The sequence below is a fragment of the Procambarus clarkii genome, chromosome 42, assembly GCF_040958095.1.
Source record: "Procambarus clarkii isolate CNS0578487 chromosome 42, FALCON_Pclarkii_2.0, whole genome shotgun sequence".
Taxonomy (NCBI): domain Eukaryota; kingdom Metazoa; phylum Arthropoda; class Malacostraca; order Decapoda; family Cambaridae; genus Procambarus; species Procambarus clarkii.
Window position 1 is genome coordinate 23,381,512 of NC_091191.1, and position 22,318 is coordinate 23,403,829.

At 61.3% G+C, this 22,318-nt stretch overlaps 1 protein-coding gene across 2 annotated transcripts in view; it reads left to right on the forward strand.

Annotated features, from left to right (window-relative positions):
• The window catches only part of LOC123770245 (acetylcholinesterase), a 488,614-nt gene that overhangs the window by 403,587 nt on the left and 62,709 nt on the right, over window positions 1-22,318 (forward strand). The window lies entirely within an intron of this gene.

Here is a 22,318-nt window from a genome sequence, read left to right on the forward strand (position 1 = left end):
CTCCAGAGCCACACCCGCAACTATCCACCCCCACCCCCACCAGAGCCACACCTGCAACTATCCACCCCCATCCCCTCCAGAGCCACTCCTGCAACCATCCCCCCCAGAGCCACACCTGCAACTTTCCTCCCCCCATCCCCCCCCAGAGCCCCACCTGCAACTATCCACCCCCACCCCCTCCAGAGCCACACCTGCAACTATCCACCCTAACCCCCCCCCAGAGCCACACCTGCAACTATCCACCCCCACCCCCTTCAGAGCCACACCTGCAACTATCCACCCCCATCCCCCCCAGAGCCACACCTGCAACTATCCACCCCCCCCTCCAGAGCCACACCTGCAACTATCCACCCCGCATCCCCCCCAGAGCCCCACCTGCAACTATCCACCCCCACCCCCACCAGAGCCACACCTGCAACTATCCACCCCAACCCCCCCAGAGCCACACCTGCAACTATCCACCCCCACTCCCTTCAGAGCCACACCTGCAACTATCCACCCCTATTCCCCCCAGAGCCACACCTGCAACTATCCACCCCCACCCCCCAGAGTCACACCCGCAACTATCCCCCCATCCCTTCAGAGCCACACCCGCAACTATCCACCCCCATCCCCCCCAGAGCCACACCCGCAACTATCCACCCCCCATCCCCCAGAGCCACACCTGCAACTATCCACCCCCCATCCCCCCCAGAGCCACACCTGCAACTATCCTCCCCCATCCCTTCCAGAGCCACAACTGCAACTATCCTCCCCCACCCCCTCCAGAGCCACACCCGCAACTATCCTCCCCGCACCCCCTCCAGAGCCACACCTGCAACTATCCACCCCCTACCCCCTCCAGAGCCACACCTGCAACTATCCTCCCCCACCCCCTCCAGAGCCACACCTGCAACTATCCACCCCCACCCCCTTCAGAGCCACACCTGCAACTATCCACCCCTATTCCCCCCAGAGCCACACCTGCAACTATCCACCCCCACCCCCCAGAGTCACACCCGCAACTATCCACCCCCATCCCCCCCAGAGCCACACCCGCAACTATCCACCCCCCATCCCCCCAGAGCCACACCTGCAACTATCCACCCCCCATCCCCCCCAGAGCCACACCTGCAACTATCCTCCCCCACCCCTTCCAGAGCCACACCTGCAACTATCCTCCCCCACCCCCTCCAGAGCCACACCCGCAACTATCCTCCCCGCACCCCCTCCAGAGCCACACCTGCAACTATCCACCCCCTACCCCCTCCAGAGCCACACCTGCAACTATCCTCCCCCCACCCCCTCCAGAGCCACACCTGCAACTATCCACCCCCACCCCCTCCAGAGCCACACCTGCAACTATCGACCCCCCCCAGAGCCCCACCTGCAACTATCCACCCCCACCCCCACCAGAGCCACACCTGCAACTATCCACCCCAACCCCCCCAGAGCCACACCTGCAACTATCCACCCCCACCCCCTTCAGAGCCACACCTGCAAATATCCACCCCTATTCCCCCCAGAGCCACACCTGCAACTATCCACCCCCACCCCCCAGAGTCACACCCGCAACTATCCCCCCATCCCTTCAGAGCCACACCCGCAACTATCCCCCCCCATCCCCCCCAGAGCCACACCCGCAACTATCCACCCCCCATCCCCCCAGAGCCACACCTGCAACTATCCACCCCCCATCCCCCCCAGAGCCACACCTACAACTATCCTCCCCCACCCCTTCCAGAGCCACACCTGCAACTATCCTCCCCCACCCCCTCCAGAGCCACACCCGCAACTATCCTCCCCGCACCCCCTCCAGAGCCACACCTGCAACTATCCACCCCCTACCCCCTCCAGAGCCACACCTGCAACTATCCTCCCCCCACCCCCTCCAGAGCCACACCTGCAACTATCCACCCCCACCCCCTCCAGAGCCACACCTGCAACTATCCACCCTAACCCCCCCAGAGCCACACCTGCAACTATCCACCCACACCCCCTTCAGAGCCACACCTGCAACTATCCACCCCCATCCCCCCCAGAGCCACACCTGCAACTATCCACCCCCCCCCAGAGCCCCACCTGCAACTATCCACCCCCACCCCCACCAGAGCCACACCTGCAACTATCCACCCCAACCCCCCCAGAGCCACACCTGCAACTATCCACCCCCACCCCCTTCAGAGCCACACCTGCAACTATCCACCCCTATTCCCCCCAGAGCCACACCTGCAACTATCCACCCCCACCCCCCAGAGTCACACCCGCAACTATCCCCCCATCCCTTCAGAGCCACACCCGCAACTATCCACCCCCCATCCCCCCCAGAGCCACACCCGCAACTATCCACCCCCCATCCCCCCAGAGCCACACCTGCAACTATCCACCCCCCATCCCCCCCAGAGCCACACCTGCAACTATCCTCCCCCACCCCTTCCAGAGCCACACCTGCAACTATCCTCCCCCACCCCCTCCAGAGCCACACCCGCAACTATCCTCCCCGCACCCCCTCCAGAGCCACACCTGCAACTATCCACCCCCTACCCCCTCCAGAGCCACACCTGCAACTATCCTCCTCCCACCCCCTCCACAGCCACACCTGCAACTATCCACCCCCACCCCCTCCAGAGCCACACCTGCAACTATCGACCCCCCCCCCAAAGCCCCACCTGCAACTATCCACCCCCACCCCCACCAGAGCCACACCTGCAACTATCCACCCCAACCCCCCCAGAGCCACACCTGCAACTATCCACCCCCACCCCCTTCAGAGCCACACCTGCAACTATCCACCCCTATTCCCCCCAGAGCCACACCTGCAACTATCCACCCCCACCCCCCAGAGTCACACCCGCAACTATCCCCCCATCCCTTCAGAGCCACACCCGCAACTATCCCCCCCCATCCGCCCCAGAGCCACACCCGCAACTATCCACCCCCCATCCCCCTAGAGCCACACCTGCAACTATCCACCCCCCATCCCCCCCAGAGCCACACCTGCAACTATCCTCCCCCACCCCTTCCAGAGCCACACCTGCAACTATCCTCCCCCACCCCCTCCAGAGCCACACCCGCAACTATCCTCCCCGCACCCCCTCCAGAGCCACACCTGCAACTATCCACCCCCTACCCCCTCCAGAGCCACACCTGCAACTATCCTCCCCCCACCCCCACCAGAGCCACACCTGCAACTATCCACCCCAACCCCCCCAGAGCCACACCTGCAACTATCCACCCCCACCCCCTTCAGAGCCACACCTGCAACTATCCACCCCTATTCCCCCCAGAGCCACACCTGCAACTATCCACCCCCACCCCCCAGAGTCACACCCGCAACTATCCCCCCATCCCTTCAGAGCCACACCCGCAACTATCCACCCCCCATCCCCCCCAGAGCCACACCCGCAACTATCCACCCCCATCCCCCCAGAGCCACACCTGCAACTATCCACCCCCCATCCCCCCCAGAGCCACACCTGCAACTATCCTCCCCCACCCCTTCCAGAGCCACACCTGCAACTATCCTCCCCCACCCCCTCCAGAGCCACACCCGCAACTATCCTCCCCGCACCCCCTCCAGAGCCACACCTGCAACTATCCACCCCCTACCCCCTCCAGAGCCACACCTGCAACTATCCTCCCCCCACCTCCTCCAGAGCCACACCTGCAACTATCCACCCCCACCCCCTCCAGAGCCACACCTGCAACTATCCACCCTAACCCCCCCAGAGCCACACCTGCAACTATCCACCCACACCCCCTTCAGAGCCACACCTGCAACTATCCACCCCCATCCCCCCCAGAGCCACACCTGCAACTATCCATCCCCCCTCCAGAGCCACACCTGCAACTATCCACCCCCCCCCAGAGCCCCACCTGCAACTATCCACCCCCACCCCCACCAGAGCCACACCTGCAACTATCCACCCCAACCCCCCCAGAGCCACACCTGCAACTATCCACCCCCACCCCCTTCAGAGCCACACCTGCAACTATCCACCCCTATTCCCCCCAGAGCCACACCTGCAACTATCCACCCCCACCCCCCAGAGTCACACCCGCAACTATCCCCCCATCCCTTCAGAGCCACACCCGCAACTATCCACCCCCCATCCCCCCCAGAGCCACACCCGCAACTATCCACCCCCCATCCCCCCCAGAGCCACACCCGCAACTATCAACCCCCCATCCCCCCAGAGCCACACCTGCAACTATCCACCCCCCATCCCCTCCAGAGCCACACCTGCAACTATCCTCCCCCACCCCCTCCAGAGCCACACCTGCAACTATCCACCCCCCATCCCCCCCAGATCCACACCCGCAACTATCCACCCCTACCCCTTCCAGTGCAACACCCGTAACTATCCACCCCCACCCCCTCCAGAGCCACACCTGCAACTATCCTCCCCAACGCCCTCCAGTGCCACACCCGCAACTATCCACCCCCACCCCTCCAGAGCCACACCTGCAACTATCCTCCCTCACGCCCTCCTGTGCCACACCCGCAACTATCCACCCCCATCCCCCAGTGCCACACCCGCAACTATCCACCCCTACCCCCTCCAGAGCCACACCTGCAACTATCCACCCCCACCCCCTCCAGTGCCACACCCGTAACTATCCACCCCATCCCCTCCAGAGCCACACCTGCAACTATCCTCCCCCACCCCTTCGTAGGGGGTGGGGGAGGATAGTTGGGGCCTCGTAGCCTAGTGGATAGCGCGCAGGACTCGTAATTCTGTGGCGCGGGTTCGATTCCCGCAAGAGGCAGAAACAAATGGGCAAAGTTTCTTTCACCCTGAATGCCCCTGTTACCTAGCAGTAAATAGGTACCTGGGTGTTAGTCAGCTGTCACGGGCTGCTTCCTGGGGGTGGAGGCCTGGTCGAGGACCGGGCTGCGGGGACACTAAAGCCCCGAAATCATCTCAAGATAACCTCAAGATAACCACCCCCTCCAGTGCCACACCTGCAACTATCCACCCCCACCCCTTCCAATGCCACACCCGCAACTATCCACCCCCATCCCTCCAGAGTCACACCTGCAACTATCCTCCCCCACCCCCTCCAGAGCCACACCTGCAACTATCCACCCCCACCCCCTCCAGAGCCACACCTGCAACTATCCACCCCCACCCCCTCCAGTGCCACACCCGCAACTATCCACCCCCCCCCCCCAGAGCCACACCTGGAACTATCCTCCCCCACCCCCCTCCAGTGCCACACCCGCAACTATCCACCCCCACCCCCTCCAGTGCTACACCCGCAACTATCCACCCCCACTCTCTCCAGAGCCACACCTGCAACTATCCACCCCCACCCCCTCCAGAGCCACACCTGCAACTATCCACCCCCATCCCCTCCAGAGCCACACCTGCAACTATCCACCCCCCTTCCCCTCCAGAGCCACACCTGCAACTATCCACCCCCCATCCCCTCCAGAGCCACACCAGCAACTATCCACCCCCACCCCCTCCAGAGCCACACCTACACACCTATCAACAGTCGTGAACGATAGATCACGACTGTTGATAGTCGGCGACTTCAACTTGAAATCCATCCATAGACTGGGAAGCATGTGAAGCTAAAACAGAAGAATTCTGGACCTGTAAATTTGTAGACCTCACCCTGGAAACATTCTTGTATCAACATGTTAAACAAGCTACGAGGATGAGGGAAGGGGACGTTCCCTCCATGCTAGATTTGATATTTACCAGGAAGGAGGAAGAAATATTTGACATTCAGTACCTTTCTCCCTTGGGTAAAAGTGACCATGTCTTTTTGGGAATAAAGTATGTAGGGCGTTATAATCTGGAAGAAAATATGACGGTTGATGCAAATGAAAAACCTGACTTTAGGAGAGCACATTATGGCAACCTTAGAAAAATTTTTAGTGAGTATAATTGGACAGACTTGTTGCTAGGCAAGGAAGTGAATGAGATGTATGTCAGGTTTGTGAAATATATGATAAAGGCACAAAAAAATTTATACCAAAACAGAGAAGCAGAACTAGGAAACAGGATTGGTTCAACAGAAAGTGCGAGAGGGCCAAAGACCAAAAGACACAAAAATGGACTCAATACAGGAAGAGGCCAAACCCCCAAACATACCAGCGATACAAAGATGCGAGAAACAACTACACGGCAGTGAGGAGAGAGGCAGAAAAAAATTTTGAAAAAGGGATTGCAGACAAATGTAAAACAGAACCAGGTCTATTCTATAAATTCATAAACAACAAATTGCAGGTAAAGGATAATATTCAGAGGTTGAAAATGGGAAATAGATTCACGGAAAATGAAAAGGAAATGTGTGAAACATTAAACGAAAAGTTCCAAAGTGTGTTTGTACAAAATGAAATCTTCAGAGAACCAGACACAATAAGAATTCCAGAGAACAACATAGAGCACATAGAGGTGTCTAGAGACGAAGTGGAAAAAATGCTCAAGGAGCTAAATAAGAACAAAGCAGTTGGTCCAGATGGAGTTTCACCATGGGTTCTGAGAGAATGTGCACCTCAGCTCAGCATTCCACTTCAACTGATTTTTCAGGCATCCCTGTTTACAGGAGTTGTAGCTGATGTGTGGAAAAAGGCTAACATAGTTCCAATCTACAAAAGTGGAAGCGGGGAAGACCCCTTAATTATAGACCTGTATCATTGACAAGTGTAATAGTCAAAATATTGGAAAAAATAATTAAAACTAAATGGGTAGAACACCTGGAGAGAAATGATATAATATCAGACAGACAGTATGGTTTTCGATCTGGAAGATCCTGTGTATCGAATTTACTCATTTTCTATGATCGAGCAACAGAGATATTACAGGAAAGATATGGTTGGGTTGACTGCATCTATCTGGACCTAAAAAAGGCTTTCGACAGAGTTCCACATAAGAGGTTGTTCTGGAAACTGGAAAATATTGGAGGAGTGACAGGTACGCTTCTAACATGGATGACAAATTTTCTGACTGATAGAAAAATGAGGGCAGTGATCAGAGGCAATGTATCGGACTGGAGAAATGTCACAAGTGGAGTACCACAGGGTTCAGTTCTTGCACCAGTGATGTTTATTGTCTACATAAATGATCTACCAGTTGGTATACAGAATTATATGAACATGTTTGCTGATGATGCAAAGATAATAGGAAGAATAAGAAACTTAGATGATTGTCATGCCCTTCAAGATGACCTGGACAAAATAAGTATATGGAGCACCACTTGGCAAATGGAATTTAATGTTAATAAATGCCATGTTATGGAATGTGGAATAGGAGAACATAGACCCCACACAACCTATATATTATGTGAGAAATCTTTAAAGAATTCTGATAAAGAAAGAGCTCTAGGGGTGGTTCTAGATAGAAAACTATCACCTGAGGACCACATAAAGAATATTGTGCGAGGAGCCTATGCCACGCTTTCTAACTTCAGAATTTCTTTTAAATACATGGATGGCGATATACTAAAGAAATTGTTCACGACTTTTGTTAGGCCAAAGCTAGAATATGCAGCAGTTGTGTCCTGCCCATATCTTAAGAAGCACATCAACAAACTGGAAAAGGTGCAAAGACATGCTACTAAGTGGCTCCCAGAACTGAAGGGCAAGAGCTACGAGGAGAGGTTAGAGGCATTAAATATGCCAAAACTAGAAGACAGAAGAAAAAGAGGTGATATGGTCACTACATACAAAATAGTAACAGGAATTGATAAAATCGATAGGGAAGATTTCCTGAGACCTGGAACTTTAAGAACAAGTGGTCATAGATTTAAACTAGCTAAACACAGATGCCGAAGAAATATAAGAAAATTCACTTTCGCAAACAGAGTGGTAGACGGTTGGAACAAGTTAGGTGAGAAGGTGGTGGAGGCCAAGACCGTCAGTAGTTTCAAAGCGTTATATGACAAAGAGTGCTGGGAAGACGGGACACCACGAGCGTAGCTCTTATCCTGTAACTACACTTAGGTAATTACACTTAGGTAATTACCTGCAACTATCCACCCCCCATCCCCTCCAGAGCCACACCTGCAACTATCCACCCCCCCCACCCCCTCCAGAGCCACACTCGCAACTATCAACCCCCCACCCCCTCCAGAGCCACACCTGCAACTATCCACCCCCCACCCCCTCCAGAGCCACACCTGCAACTATCCACCCCCACCCCCTCCAGAGCCACACCTGCAACTATCCACCGCCCACCCCCTCCAGAGCCACACCTGCAACTATCCACCCCCACCCCCTCCAGAGCCACATCTGCAACTATCCACCCCCACCCCCTCCAGAGCCACACCTGCAACTATCCTCCCCCACCCCCTCCAGAGCCACATCTGCAACTATTCACCCCCACCCCCTCCAGAGCCACACCTGCAACTATCCACCCCCACCCCCTCCAGAGCCACACCTGCAACTATCCACCCCCACCCCCTCCAGAGCCACACCTGCAACTATCCACCCCCACCCCCTCCAGAGCCACATCTGCAACTATCCACCCCCCACCCCCTCCAGAGCCACACCTGCAACTATCCACCCCCACCCCCTCCAGAGCCACACCTGCAACTATCCTCCCCCACCCCCTCCAGAGCAACACCTGCAACTATCCACCCCCCACCCCCTCCAGAGCCACACCTGCAACTATCCACCCCCACCCCCTCCAGAGCCACACCTGCAACTATCCTCCCCCCACCCCCTCCAGAGCCACACATGCAACTATCCTCCCCCACCCCCTCCAGAGCCACACCTGCAACTATCCACCCCCACCCCCTCCAGAGCCACATCTGCAACAATCCACCCCCCACCCCCTCCAGAGCCACACCTGCAACTATCCACCCCCACCCCCTCCAGAGCCACACCTGCAACTATCCTCCCCCCACCCCCTCCAGAGCAACACCTGCAACTATCCACCCCCCACCCCCTCCAGAGCCACACCTGCAACTATCCACCCCCACCCCCTCCAGAGCCACACCTGCAACTATCCTCCCCTCACCCCCTCCAGAGCCACACATGCAACTATCCTCCCCCCACCCCCTCCAGAGCCACACCTGCAACTATCCACCCCCCACCCCCTCCAGAGCCACACCTGCAACTATCCACCCTCACCCCCTCCAGAGCCACACCTGCAACTATCCACCCCCACCCCCTCCAGAGCCACACCCGCAACTATCCACCCCCACCCCCTCCAGAGCCACACCCGCAACTATCCACCCCCACCCCCTCCAGAGCCACACCTGCAACTATCCACCCCCACCCCCTCCAGAGCCACACCTGCAACTATCCTCCCCCCACCCCCACCAGAGCCACACATGCAACTATCCTCCCCCCACCCCCTACAGAGCCACACCTGCAACTATCCACCCCCCACCCCCTACAGAGCCACACCTGCAACTATCCACCCTCACCCCCTCCAGAGCCACACCTGCAACTATCCACCCCCACCCCCTCCAGAGCCACACATGCAACTATCCACCCCCACCCCCTCCAGAGCCACACCTGTAACTATCCACCCCCACCCCCTCCAGAGCCACACCCGCAACTATCCACCCCCACCCCCTCCAGAGCCACACCCGCAACTATCCACCCCCACCCCCTCCAGAGCCACACCCGCAACTATCCACCCCCACCCCCTCCAGAGCCACACATGCAACTATCCTCCCCCCACCCCCTCCAGAGCCACACATGCAACTATCCTCCCCCCACCCCCTCCAGAGCCACACCTGCAACTATCCACCCCCTACCCCCTCCAGAGCCACACCTGCAACTATCCACCCTCACCCCCTCCAGAGCCACACCTGCAACTATCCACCCCCACCCCCTCCAGAGCCACACCCGCAACTATCCACCCCCACCCCCTCCAGAGCCACACCTGCAACTATCCACCCCCACCCCCCTCCAGAGCCACACCCGCAACTATCCACCCCCACCCCCTCCAGAGCCACACCCGCAACTATCCACCCCCACCCCCTCCAGAGCCGACCCGCAACTATCCAAACCCACCCCCTCCAGAGCCACACCTGCAACTATCCACCCCCACCCCCTCCAGAGCCACACACGCAACTATCCACCCCCACCCCCTCCAGAGCCACACCCGCAACTATCCACCCCCACCCCCTCCAGAGCCACACCCGCAACTATCCACCCCCACCCCCTCCAGAGCCACACCTGCAACTATCCACCTCCACCCCCTCCAGAGCCACACCCGCAACTATCCACCCCCACCCCCTCCAGAGCCACACCCGCAACTATCCACCCCCACCCCCTCCAGAGCCACACCCGCAACTATCCACCCCCACCCCCTCCAGAGCCACACCTGCAACTATCCACCCCCACCCCCTCCAGAGCCACATCTGCAACAATCCACCCCCCACCCCCTCCAGAGCCACACCTGCAACTATCCACCCCCACCCCCTCCAGAGCCACACCTGCAACTATCCTCCCCCCACCCCCTCCAGAGCAACACCTGCAACTATCCACCCCCACCCCCTCCAGAGCCACACCTGCAACTATCCACCCCCACCCCCTCCAGAGCCACACCTGCAACTATCCTCCCCTCACCCCCTCCAGAGCCACACATGCAACTATCCTCCCCCCACCCCCTCCAGAGCCACACCTGCAACTATCCACCCCCACCCCCTCCAGAGCCACACCTGCAACTATCCACCCTCACCCCCTCCAGAGCCACACCTGCAACTATCCACCCCCACCCCCTCCAGAGCCACACCCGCAACTATCCACCCCCACCCCCTCCAGAGCCACACCCGCAACTATCCACCCCACCCCCTCCAGAGCCACACCTGCAACTATCCACCCCCACCCCCTCCAGAGCCACACCTGCAACTATCCTCCCCCCACCCCCACCAGAGCCACACATGCAACTATCCTCCCCCCACCCCCTACAGAGCCACACCTGCAACTATCCACCCCCACCCCCTACAGAGCCACACCTGCAACTATCCACCCTCACCCCCTCCAGAGCCACACCTGCAACTATCCACCCCCACCCCCTCCAGAGCCACACACGCAACTATCCACCCCCACCCCCTCCAGAGCCACACCTGCAACTATCCACCCCCACCCCCTCCAGAGCCACACCCGCAACTATCCACCCCCACCCCCTCCAGAGCCACACCCGCAACTATCCACCCCCACCCCCTCCAGAGCCACACCCGCAACTATCCACCCCCACCCCCTCCAGAGCCACACATGCAACTATCCTCCCCCCACCCCCTCCAGAGCCACACATGCAACTATCCTCCCCCCACCCCCTCCAGAGCCACACCTGCAACTATCCACCCCCTACCCCCTCCAGAGCCACACCTGCAACTATCCACCCTCACCCCTCCAGAGCCACACCTGCAACTATCCACCCCCACCCCCTCCAGAGCCACACCCGCAACTATCCACCCCCACCCCCTCCAGAGCCACACCTGCAACTATCCACCCCCACCCCCCTCCAGAGCCACACCCGCAACTATCCACCCCCACCCCCTCCAGAGCCACACCCGCAACTATCCACCCCCACCCCCTCCAGAGCCACACCCGCAACTATCCACCCCCACCCCCTCCAGAGCCACACCTGCAACTATCCACCCCCACCCCCTCCAGAGCCACACACGCAACTATCCACCCCCACCCCCTCCAGAGCCACACCCGCAACTATCCACCCCCACCCCCTCCAGAGCCACACCCGCAACTATCCACCCCCACCCCCTCTAGAGCCACACCTGCAACTATCCACCTCCACCCCCTCCAGAGCCACACCCGCAACTATCCACCCCCACCCCCTCCAGAGCCACACCCGCAACTATCCACCCCCACCCCCTCCAGAGCCACACCCGCAACTATCCACCCCCACCCCTTCCAGAGCCACACCCGCAACTATCCACCCCCCACCCCCTCCAGAGCCACACCCGCAACTATCCACCCCCACCCCCTCCAGAGCCACACCTGCAACTATCCACCCCACCACATCAGTCTTCCCTAACAGCAAAAGTGTAAAACATGGCCAATATTACTGGTGGGAGGCGGGGGAGCACACAGGTGGTAGGAGGAGGAGGTGGAGGAGAATTGGGATTGTAGAAGACATGGGAGAGGAAAGAGGTGAAGATTGTGAGGATGAGAAGAGAGATGGGGAGTGGTGAATGAAAAGGGGAGATGGGTGGAGAAGAGTGGGTGCCGGGGGGAGGGGGTGAGGTGCTGAGACAGGCCGGAAAGAATCTGTGGAAATGAGGAAGTTGGCGCCTGAACTATCTGCTCCCAGTGTCTCCAACACTCCCACCACCTCCCAGGGTCTTCAGCACTCCCACCACCTGCCAGGGTCTCCAACACTCCCACCACCTGCCAGGGTCTCCAACACTCCCACCACCTGCCAGGGTCTCCAACACTCCCACCACCTCCCAGGGTCTCCAACACTCCCACCACCTCCCAGGGTCTCCAACACTCCCACCACCTCCCAGGGTCTTCAGCACTCCCACCACCTGCCAGGGTCTCCAACACTCCCACCACCTGCCAGGGTCTCCAACACTCCCACCACCTCCCAGGGTCTCCAACACTCCCACCACCTCCCAGGGTCTCCAACACTCCCACCACCTCCCAGGGTCTCCAACACTCCCACCACCTCCCAGGGTCTCCAACACTCCCACCACCTCCCAGTGTCTCCAACACTCCCACCACCTGCCAGGGTCTCCAACACTCCCACCACCTCCCAGGGTCTCCAACACTCCCACCACCTCCCAGGGTCTCCAACACTCCCACCACCTCCCAGGGTCTCCAACACTCCCACCACCTCCCAGGGTCTCCAACACTCCCACCACCTCCCAGTGTCTCCAACACTCCCACCACCTCCCAGGGTCTTCAGCACTCCCACCACCTCCAAGGGTCTTCAGCACTCCCACCACCTCCCAGCGCCTCCAACACTCCCACCACCTCCCAGCGTCTCCAACACTCCCACCACCTCCCAGGGTCTTCAGCACTCCCACCACCTCCCAGGGTCTTCAGCACTCCCACCACCTCCCAGCGCCTCCAACACTCCCACCACCTCCCAGCGTCTCCAACACTCCCACCACCTCCCAGGGTCTTCAGCACTCCCACCACCTCCCAGGGTCTTCAGCACTCCCACCACCTCCCAGCGCCTCCAACACTCCCACCACCTCCCAGCGTCTCCAACACTCCCACCACCTCCCAGGGTCTTCAGCACTCCCACCACCTCCCAGCGTCTCCAACACTCCCACCACCTCCCAGGGTCTTCAGCACTCCCACCACCTCCCAGGGTCTTCAGCACTCCCACCACCTCCCAGCGCCTCCAACACTCCCACCACCTCCCAGCGTCTCCAACACTCCCACCACCTCCCAGGGTCTTCAGCACTCCCACCACCTCCCAGGGTCTTCAGCACTCCCACCACCTCCCAGCGCCTCCAACACTCCCACCACCTCCCAGCGTCTCCAACACTCCCACCACCTCCCAGGGTCTTCAGCACTCCCACCACCTCCCAGCGTCTCCAACACTCCCACCACCTGCCAGCGTCTCCAACACTCCCACCACCTCCCAGCGTCTCCAACACTCCCACCACCTCCCAGCGTCTCCAACACTCCCACCACCTCCCAGGGTCTCCAACACTCCCACCACCTCCCAGGGTCTTCAGCACTCCCACCACCTCCCAGCGCCTCCAACACTCCCACCACCTGCCAGCGTCTCCAACACTCCCACCACCTCCCAGGGTCTCCAACACTCCCACCACCTCCCAGCGTCTCCAACACTCCCACCACCTCCCAGGGTCTTCAGCACTCCCACCACCTCCCAGGGTCTTCAGCACTCCCACCACCTCCCAGCGCCTCCAACACTCCCACCACCTCCCAGCGTCTCCAACACTCCCACCACCTCCCAGGGTCTTCAGCACCCCCACCACCTCCCAGCGTCTCCAACACTCCCACCACCTGCCAGCGTCTCCAACACTCCCACCACCTCCCAGCGTCTCCAACACTCCCACCACCTCCCAGCGTCTCCAACACTCCCACCACCTCCCAGCGTCTCCAACACTCCCACCACCTCCCAGCGCCTCCAACACTCCCACCACCTCCCAGCGCCTCCAACACTCCCACCACCTCCCAGCGCCTCCAACTCTCCCACCACCTCCCAGCGTCTCCAACACTCCCACCACCTCCCAGCGTCTCCAACACTCCCGCAACCTCCCAGCGCCTCCAACACTCCCACCACCTCCCAGCGTCTCCAACACTCCCACCACCTCCCAGCGTCTCCAACACTCCCACCACCTCCCAGCGCCTCCAACACTCCCACCACCTCCCAGCGTCTCCAACACTCCCACCACCTCCCAGCGCCTCGAACACTCCCACCACCTCCCAGCGCCTCCAACACTACCACCACCTCCCAGGGTCTCCAACACTCCCACCACCTCCCAGGGTCTTCAGCACTCCCACCACCTCCCAGCGTCTCCAACACTCCCACCACCTCCCAGCGCCTCCAACAGTCCCACCACCTCCCAGCGCCTCCAACACTCCCACCACCTCCCAGCGCCTCCAACACTCCCACCATCTCCCAGCGCCTCCAACACTCCCACCACCTCCCAGCGCCTCCAACACTCCCACCACCTCCCAGCGCCTCCAACACTCCCACCACCTCCCAGCGCCTCCAACACTCCCACCACCACCACCCAGGGTCTGGGAGAGAGTGTGCAGGTCGCCACAGACGAGGAGAGAGTGTACTGGGAAGCAGTAGCCGGAGCCAAGTACCCACATAACCACAACATTATGCACCATTATACAAGCTTCAGCTCCTCATTGTATCCTTACTGAAGTCATACCTCCAATAGGGGAATAATAACCGTGTTTCAGAAGTGTTCATTGATACACACGTGCTTGTCATCTCACATGACTAGTTAATTCTTGGGAAACTGTGAGCAGGAAGTGGTTGGAGTTGATGGTTAGTGAGCCCCGGGGCACAAGGTGCCTGAGGGGAGTTGCTCCCCACGGGATGAGGGGAGCGGTCCCAGCATGGGGGGAGTGGCCCCAGGATGGGGGGGAGCAGCCCCAGCATGGGGGGAGCGGCCCCAGCATGGGGGGAGCAGCCCCAGCATAGGGGGAGCGATCCTAGCATGGGGAGAGCAGCCCCAGCATGGAAGGAGCGGTCCCATCATGGGGGGGGCAGCCCCAGCATGGGGGAGCGGCCCCAGCACCCTCCTCCCTCCTATAGCTGGCTCACCCACCTTTAACCTGAAGTGAACCGGCAAGCTTAATGAAGGCTATGTTCCCTCCTCCCCATCCCCACCCCCCTGTTGTCCTCCCCATCTCCACCCCCCTGTTGTCCTCCCCATCCCCACCCCCCTGTTGTCCTCCCCATCCCCACCCCCCTGTTGTTCTCCCCATCCCCACCCCCCTGTTGTCCTCCCCATCCCCACCCCCCTGTTGTCCTCCCCTTCCCCACCCCCCTGTTGTCCTCCCCATCCCCACCCCCCCTGTTGTCCTCCCCATCCCCACCCCCCCTGTTGTCCTCCACATCCCCCCCCTGTTGTCCTCCCCATCCCCACCCCCCCTGTTGTCCTCCCCATCCCCACCCCCCCTGTTGTCCTCCCCATCCCCACCCCCCTGTTGTCCTCCCCATCACCCCCCCCCCTGTTGTCCTCCGCATCTCCACCCCTGTTGTCCTCCCCATCACCCCCCCCCCTGTTGTCCTCCGCATCTCCACCCCCCTGTTGTCCTCCCCATCCCCACCCCCTGTTGTCCTCCCCATCTCCACCCCCCCCCCTGTTGTCCTCCTCATCCCCACCCCCCTGTTGTCCTCCTCATCCCCAACCCCTGTTGTCCTCCGCACCCCCTTGTTGTCCTCCTCATCCCCACCCCCCTGTTGTCCTCCCCATCCCCCTGTTGTCCTCCCCATCCCCACCCCCCTGTTGTCCTCCCCATCACCTCCCCCCTGTTGTCCTCCCCATCCCTACCCCCTGTTGTCCTCTTCATCTCCACCCCCCCTGTTGTCCTCCCCATCCCCCCCTGTTGTCCTCCCCACCCCCCCCTGTTGTCCTCCCCATCCCCACCCCCCATGTTGTCCTCCCCACCCCCCTGTTGTCTTCCCCATCCCCACCCCCCTGTTGTCCTCCCCATCACCTCCCCCCTGTTGTCCTCTCCATCCCCCCCTGTTGTCCTCCCCATCCCCACCAGCTGTTGTCCTCCCCATCAAAAACCCCCCCTGTTGTCCTCCTCATCCCCACCCCCTGTTGTCTTCCCCATCTCCACCCCCCCTGTTGTCCTCCCCACCCCCCTGTTGTCCTCCCCATCCCCACCCCCTGTTGTCCTCCCCCTCTCCACCCCCCCCTGTTGTCCTCCCCATCCCCACCCCCCTGTTGTCCTCCCCATCTCCACCCCCCTGTTGTCCTCCTCATCCCCCTGTTGTCCTCCCCATCCCCACCCCCCGTTGTCCTCCCCCTCTCCACCCTCCCTGTTGTCCTCCCCATCCCCACCCCCTGTTGTCTTCCCCATCTCCACCCCCCCTGTTGTCCTCCCCACCCCCCTGTTGTCCTCCCCATCCCCACCCCCTGTTGTCCTCCCCCTCTCCACCCCCCCTGTTGTCCTCCCCATCGCCACCCCTGTTGTCCTCCCCATCTCCACCCCCCCTGTTGTCCTCCTCATCCCCACCCCCCTGTTGTCCTCCCCACCCCCCTGTTGTCCTCCTCATCCCCACCCCCCTGTTGTCCTCCCCACCCCCTGTTGTCCTCCCCATCCCCACCCCCTGTTGTCCTCCCCATCACCTCCCCTCTGTTGTCCTCCCCATCCCCACCCCCTGTTGTCCTCCCCATCTCCACCCCCACTGTTGTCCTCCCCATCCCCCTGTTGTCCTCCTCACCCCCCCCCTGTTGTCCTCCCCATCCCCACCCCTCCTGTTGTCCTCCCCACCCTTCTGTTGTCCTGCCCATCACCTCCCCCCTGTTGTCCTCCCCATCCCCATCCCCCTGTTGTCCTCCCCATCACCACCCCCCTGTTGTCCTCCTCATCCCCACCCCCCCTGTTGTCCTCCCCATCACCACCACCTTGTTGTCCTCCCCATCACCTCCCCCCTGTTGTCCTCCCCATCCCCACCCCCCTGTTGTCCTCCCCATCACCACCCCCCTGTTGTCCTTCCCATCTCCACCCCTCTGTTGTCCTCCCCATCACCTCCCCCCTGTTGTCCTCCCCATCCCCACCCCCCTGTTGTCCTCCCCATCACCACCCCCCTGTTGTCCTCCCCATCACCTCCCCCCTGTTGTCCTCCCCATCCCCACCCCCCTGTTGTCCTCCCCATCACCACCCCCTGTTGTCCTCCCCATCTCCACCCCTCTGTTGTCCTTCCCATCACCTCCCCCTGTTGTCCTCCCCATCCCCACCCCCTGTTGTCCTCCCCATCACCACCCCCCTGTTGTCCTCCCCATCTCCACCCCTCTGTTGTCCTCTCCATCACCTCCCCCCTGTTGTCCTCCCCATCCCCACCCCCCTGTTGTCCTTCCCGTCACCACCCCCCTGTTGTCCTCCCCATCTCCACCCCTCTGTTGTCCTCCCCATCCCCACCCCCCTGGTGTCCTCCCCATCACCACCCCTCTGTTGTCCTCCCCATCTCCACCCCTCTGTTGTTCTCCCCATCACCTCCCCCCTGTTGTCCTCCCCATCCCCACCCCCCTGTTGTCCTCCCCATCACCACCCTCCTGTTGTTCTCCCCATCACCACCCCCCTGTTGTCCTCCCCATCCCCACCCCCCCTGTTGTCCTCCCCATCACCACCCCTCTGTTGTCCTCCCCATCTCCACCCCTGTGTTGTCCTCCCCATCACCTCCCCACTGTTGTCCTCCCCATCCCCACCCCCCTGTTGTCCTCCCCATCCCCACCCCCCCCTGTTGTCCTCCCCATCATAACCACCCCCTGTTGTCCTCCCCATCTCCACCCCTCTGTTGTCCTCTCCATCACCACCCCCCTGTTGTCCTCCCCATCTCCACCCCTCTGTTGTCCTCCCCATCTCCACCCCTCTGTTGTCCTCCCCATCACCTCCCCCCTGTTGTCCTCCTCATCCCCACCCCCCTGTTGTCCTCTCTATCACCACCCCCCTGTTGTCCACCCCATCTCCACCCCTCTGTTGTCCTCCCCATCACCTCCCCCCTGTTGTCCTCCCCATCCCCACCCTCTTGTTGTCCTCCCCATCTCCACCCCTCTGTTGTCCTCCACATCACCTCCCCCCTGTTGTCCTCCCCATCCCCACCCCCCTGTTGTCCTCTCCATCACCACCCCCCTGTTGTCCTCGATCCCCATCTCCACCCCTCTGTTGTCCTCCCCATCACCTCCCCCCTGTTGTCCTCCCCATCCCCACCCCCTTGTTGTCCTCCCCATCACCACCCCCCTGTTGTCCTCCCCATCTCCACCCCTCTGTTGTCCTCCCCATCACCTCCCCCCTTTTGTCCTCCCCATCCCCACCCCCTGTTGTCCTCCCCATGTCCACCCCTCTGTTGTCCTCCCCATCACCTCCCCCCTGTTGTCCTCCCCATCCCCACCCCCCTGTTGTCCTCCCCATCACCTCCCCCCTGTTGTCCTCGACCCCATCTCCACCCCTCTGTTGTCCTCCCCATCCCCACCCCCCCCTGTTGTCCTCCCTATCATAACCACCCACTGTTGTCCTCCCCATCTCCACCCCTCTGTTGTCCTCTCCATCACCACCCCCCTGTTGTCCTCCCCATCTCCACCCCTCTGTTGTCCTCCCCATCTCCACCCCTCTGTTGTCCTCCCCATCACCTCCCCCCTGTTGTCCTCCCCATCCCCACCCCCCTGTTGTCCTCTCCATCACCACCCCCCTGTTGTCCTCGATCCCCATCTCCACCCCTCTGTTGTCCTCCCCATCACCTCCCCCCTGTTGTCCTCTCCATCCCCACCCCCTTGTTGTCCTCCCCATCACCACCCCCCTGTTGTCCTCCCCATCTCCACCCCTCTGTTGTCCTCCCCATCACCTCCCCCCTTTTGTCCTCCCCATCCCCACCCCCTGTTGTCCTCCCCATGTCCACCCCTCTGTTGTCCTCCCCATCACCTCCCCCCTGTTGTCCTCCCCATCCCCACCCCCCTGTTGTCCTCCCCATCACCTCCCCCCTGTTGTCCTCGACCCCATCTCCACCCCTCTGTTGTCCTCCCCATCACCTCCCCCCTGTTGTCCTCCCCATCCCCACCCCCCTGTTGCCCTCCCCATCTCCACCCCTCTGTTGTCCTCCCCATCACCTCCCCCCTGTTGTCCTCCCCATCCCCACCCCCCTGTTGTCCTCCCCATCACCACCCCCCTGTTGTCCTCCCCCATCTCCACCCCTCTGTTGTCCTCCCCATCACCTCCCTCCTGTTGTCCTCCCCATCCCCACCCCCCTGTTGTTCTCCCCATCCTCCCCCAGCCAGTGTTTCCCCCCACCATCCTCCCCCAGCCAGTGTTGCCCCTTACCATCCTCCCCAGCCAGTGTTGTCCCCTTACCATCCTCCCCCAGCCAGTGTTGCCCCTTACCATCCTCCCCCAGCCAGTGTTGCCCCCTTACCATCCTCCCCCAGCCAGTGTTGCCCCCTTACCATCCTTCACCAGCCAGTGTTGTCCCTTACCATATTCCCCCAGCCAGTGTTGCCCCCCACCATCCTCCCCCAGCCAGTGTTGCCCCCTTACCATCCTCCCCCAGCCAGTGTTGCCCCCACCATCCTCCCCCAGCCAGTGTTGTCCCTTACCATCCTCCCCCAGCCAGTGTTGCCCCCCACCATCCTACCCCAGCCAGTGTTGCCCCCCACCATCCTCCCCCAGCCAGTTTTGCCCCCCACCATCCTCTCCCAGCCAGTGTTGCCCCTTACCATCCTCCCCCAGCCAGTGTTGTCCCTTACCATCCTCCCCCAGCCAGTGTTGCCCCTTACCATCCTCCCCCAGCCAGTGTTGCCCCCAACCATCCTCCCCCAGCCAGTGTTGCCCCTTACCATCCTCCCCCAGCCACTGTTGCCCTCCACCATCCTCCCCCAGCCAGTGTTGCCCCCCACCATCCTCCCCCAGACAGTGTTGCCCCCCACCATCCTCCCCCAGCCAGTGTTGTCCCTTACCATCCTCCCCCAGCCAGTGTTGCCCCCCACCATCCTCCCCCAGCCAGTGTTGTCCCTTACCATCCTCCCCCAGCCAGTGTTGCCCCCCACCATCCTCCCCCAGCCAGTGTTGCCCCCCACCATCCTCCCCCAGCCAGTGTTGCCCCTTACCATCCTCCCCCAGCCAGTGTTGCCCCCCACCATCCTCCCCCAGCCAGTGTTGCCCCTTACCATCCTCCCCCAGCCAGTGTTGTCCCTTACCATCCTCCCCCAGCCAGTGTTGCCCCCCACCATCCTCCCCCAGCCAGTGTTGCCCCTTACCATCCTCCCCCAGCCAGTGTTGTCCCTTACTATCCTCCCCCAGCCAGTGTTGCCCCCCACCATCCTCCCCCAGCCAGTGTTGCCCCTTACCATCCTCCCCCAGCCAGTGTTGTCCCTTACCATCCTCCCCCAGCCAGTGTTGCCCCCCACCATCCTCCCCCAGCCAGTGTTGCCCCTTACCATCCTCCCCCAGCCAGTGTTGCCCCCCACCATCCTCCCCCTGCCAGTGTTGCCCCCCACCATCCTCCCCCAACCAGTGTTGTCCCTTACCATCCTCCCCCAGCCAGTGTTGCCTCCCACCATCCTCCCCCAGCCAGTGTTGTCCCTTACCATCCTCCCCCAGCCAGTGTTGCCCCCCACCATCCTCCCCCAGCCAGTGTTGCCCCCCACCATTCTCCCCCAGCCAGTGTTGCCCCTTACCATTCTCCCCCAGCCAGTGTTGCCCCCCACCATCCTCCCCCAGCCAGTGTTGCCCCCCACCATCCTCCCCCAGCCAGTGTTGTCCATTACCATCCTCCCCCAGCCAGTGGTGCCCCCCACCATCCTCCCCCAGCCAGTGTTATCCCTTACCATCCTCCCCCAGCCAGTGTTGCCCCCCACCATCCTCCCCAGCCAGTGTTGTCCCTTACCATCCTCCGCCAGCCAGTGTTGACCCCCACCATCCTCCCCCAGCCAGTGTTGCCCCCCACCATCCTCCCCCAGCCAGTGTTGCCCCCCACCATCCTACCCCAGCCAGTGTTGTCCCTTACCATCCTCCCCCAGCCAGTGGTGCCCCCCACCATCCTCCCTCCCCAGCCAGTGTTGCCCCTTACCATCCTCCCCCAGCCAGTGTTGCCCCCCACCATCCTCCCCCAGCCAGTGTTGTCCCTTACCATCCTCCCCCAGCCAGTGTTGCCCCCCACCATCCTCCCCAGCCAGTGTTGTCCCTTACCATCCTCCGCCAGCCAGTGTTGCCCCCCACCATCCTCCCCCAGCCAGTGTTGCCCCCCACCATCCTCCCCTAGCCAGTGTTGCCCCTTACCATCCTCCCCCAGCCAGTGTTGTCCCTTACTATCCTCCCCCAGCCAGTGTTGCCCCTTACCATCCTCCCCCAGCCAGTGTTGCCCCCCACCATCCTCCCCCATCCAGTGTTGCCCCTTACCATCCTCCCTCAGCCAGTGTTGCCCCCCACCATCCTCCTCCAGCCAGTGTTGCCCCCCACCATCCTCCCCCAGCCAGTGTTGCCCCTTACCATCCTCCCCCAGCCAGTGTTGTCCCTTACCATCCTCCCCCAGCCAGTGTTGCCCCCCACCATCCTCCCTCAGCCAGTGTTGCCCCCTTACCATCCTCCCCCAGCCAGTGTTGTCCCTTACCATCCTCCCCCAGCCAGTGTTGTCCCTTACCATCCTCCCCCAGCCAGTGTTGCCCCTTACCATCCTCCCCAGCCAGTGTTGCCCCCTTACCATCCTCCCCCAGCCAGTGTTGTCCCTTACCATCCTCCCCCAGCCAGTGTTGCCCCCTTACCATCCTCCCCCAGCCAGTGTTGTCCCTTACCATCCTCCCCCAGCCAGTGTTGCCCCCTTACCAACCTCCCCCTGCCAGTGTTGCCCCCCACCATCCTCCCGCAGCCAGTGTTGCCCTCTTACCATCCTCCCCCAGCCAGTGTTGTCCCTTACCATCCTCCCCCAGCCAGTGTTGCCCCCTTACCATCCTCCCCCAGCCAGTGTTGTCCCTTACCATCCTCCCCAGCCAGTGTTGTCCCTTACCATCCTCCCCCAGCCAGTGTTGCCCCTTACCATCCTCCCCCAGCCAGTGTTGCCCCCACCATCCTCCCCCAGCCAGTGTTGCCCCCCACCATCCTCCCCCAGCCAGTGTTGTCCCTTACCATCCTCCCCCAGCCAGTGTTGCCCTCCACCATCCTCCCCCTGCCAGTGTTGTCCCTTACCATCCTCCCCCAGCCAGTGTAACCCCTTACCATCCTCCCCCAGCCAGTGTTGCCCCC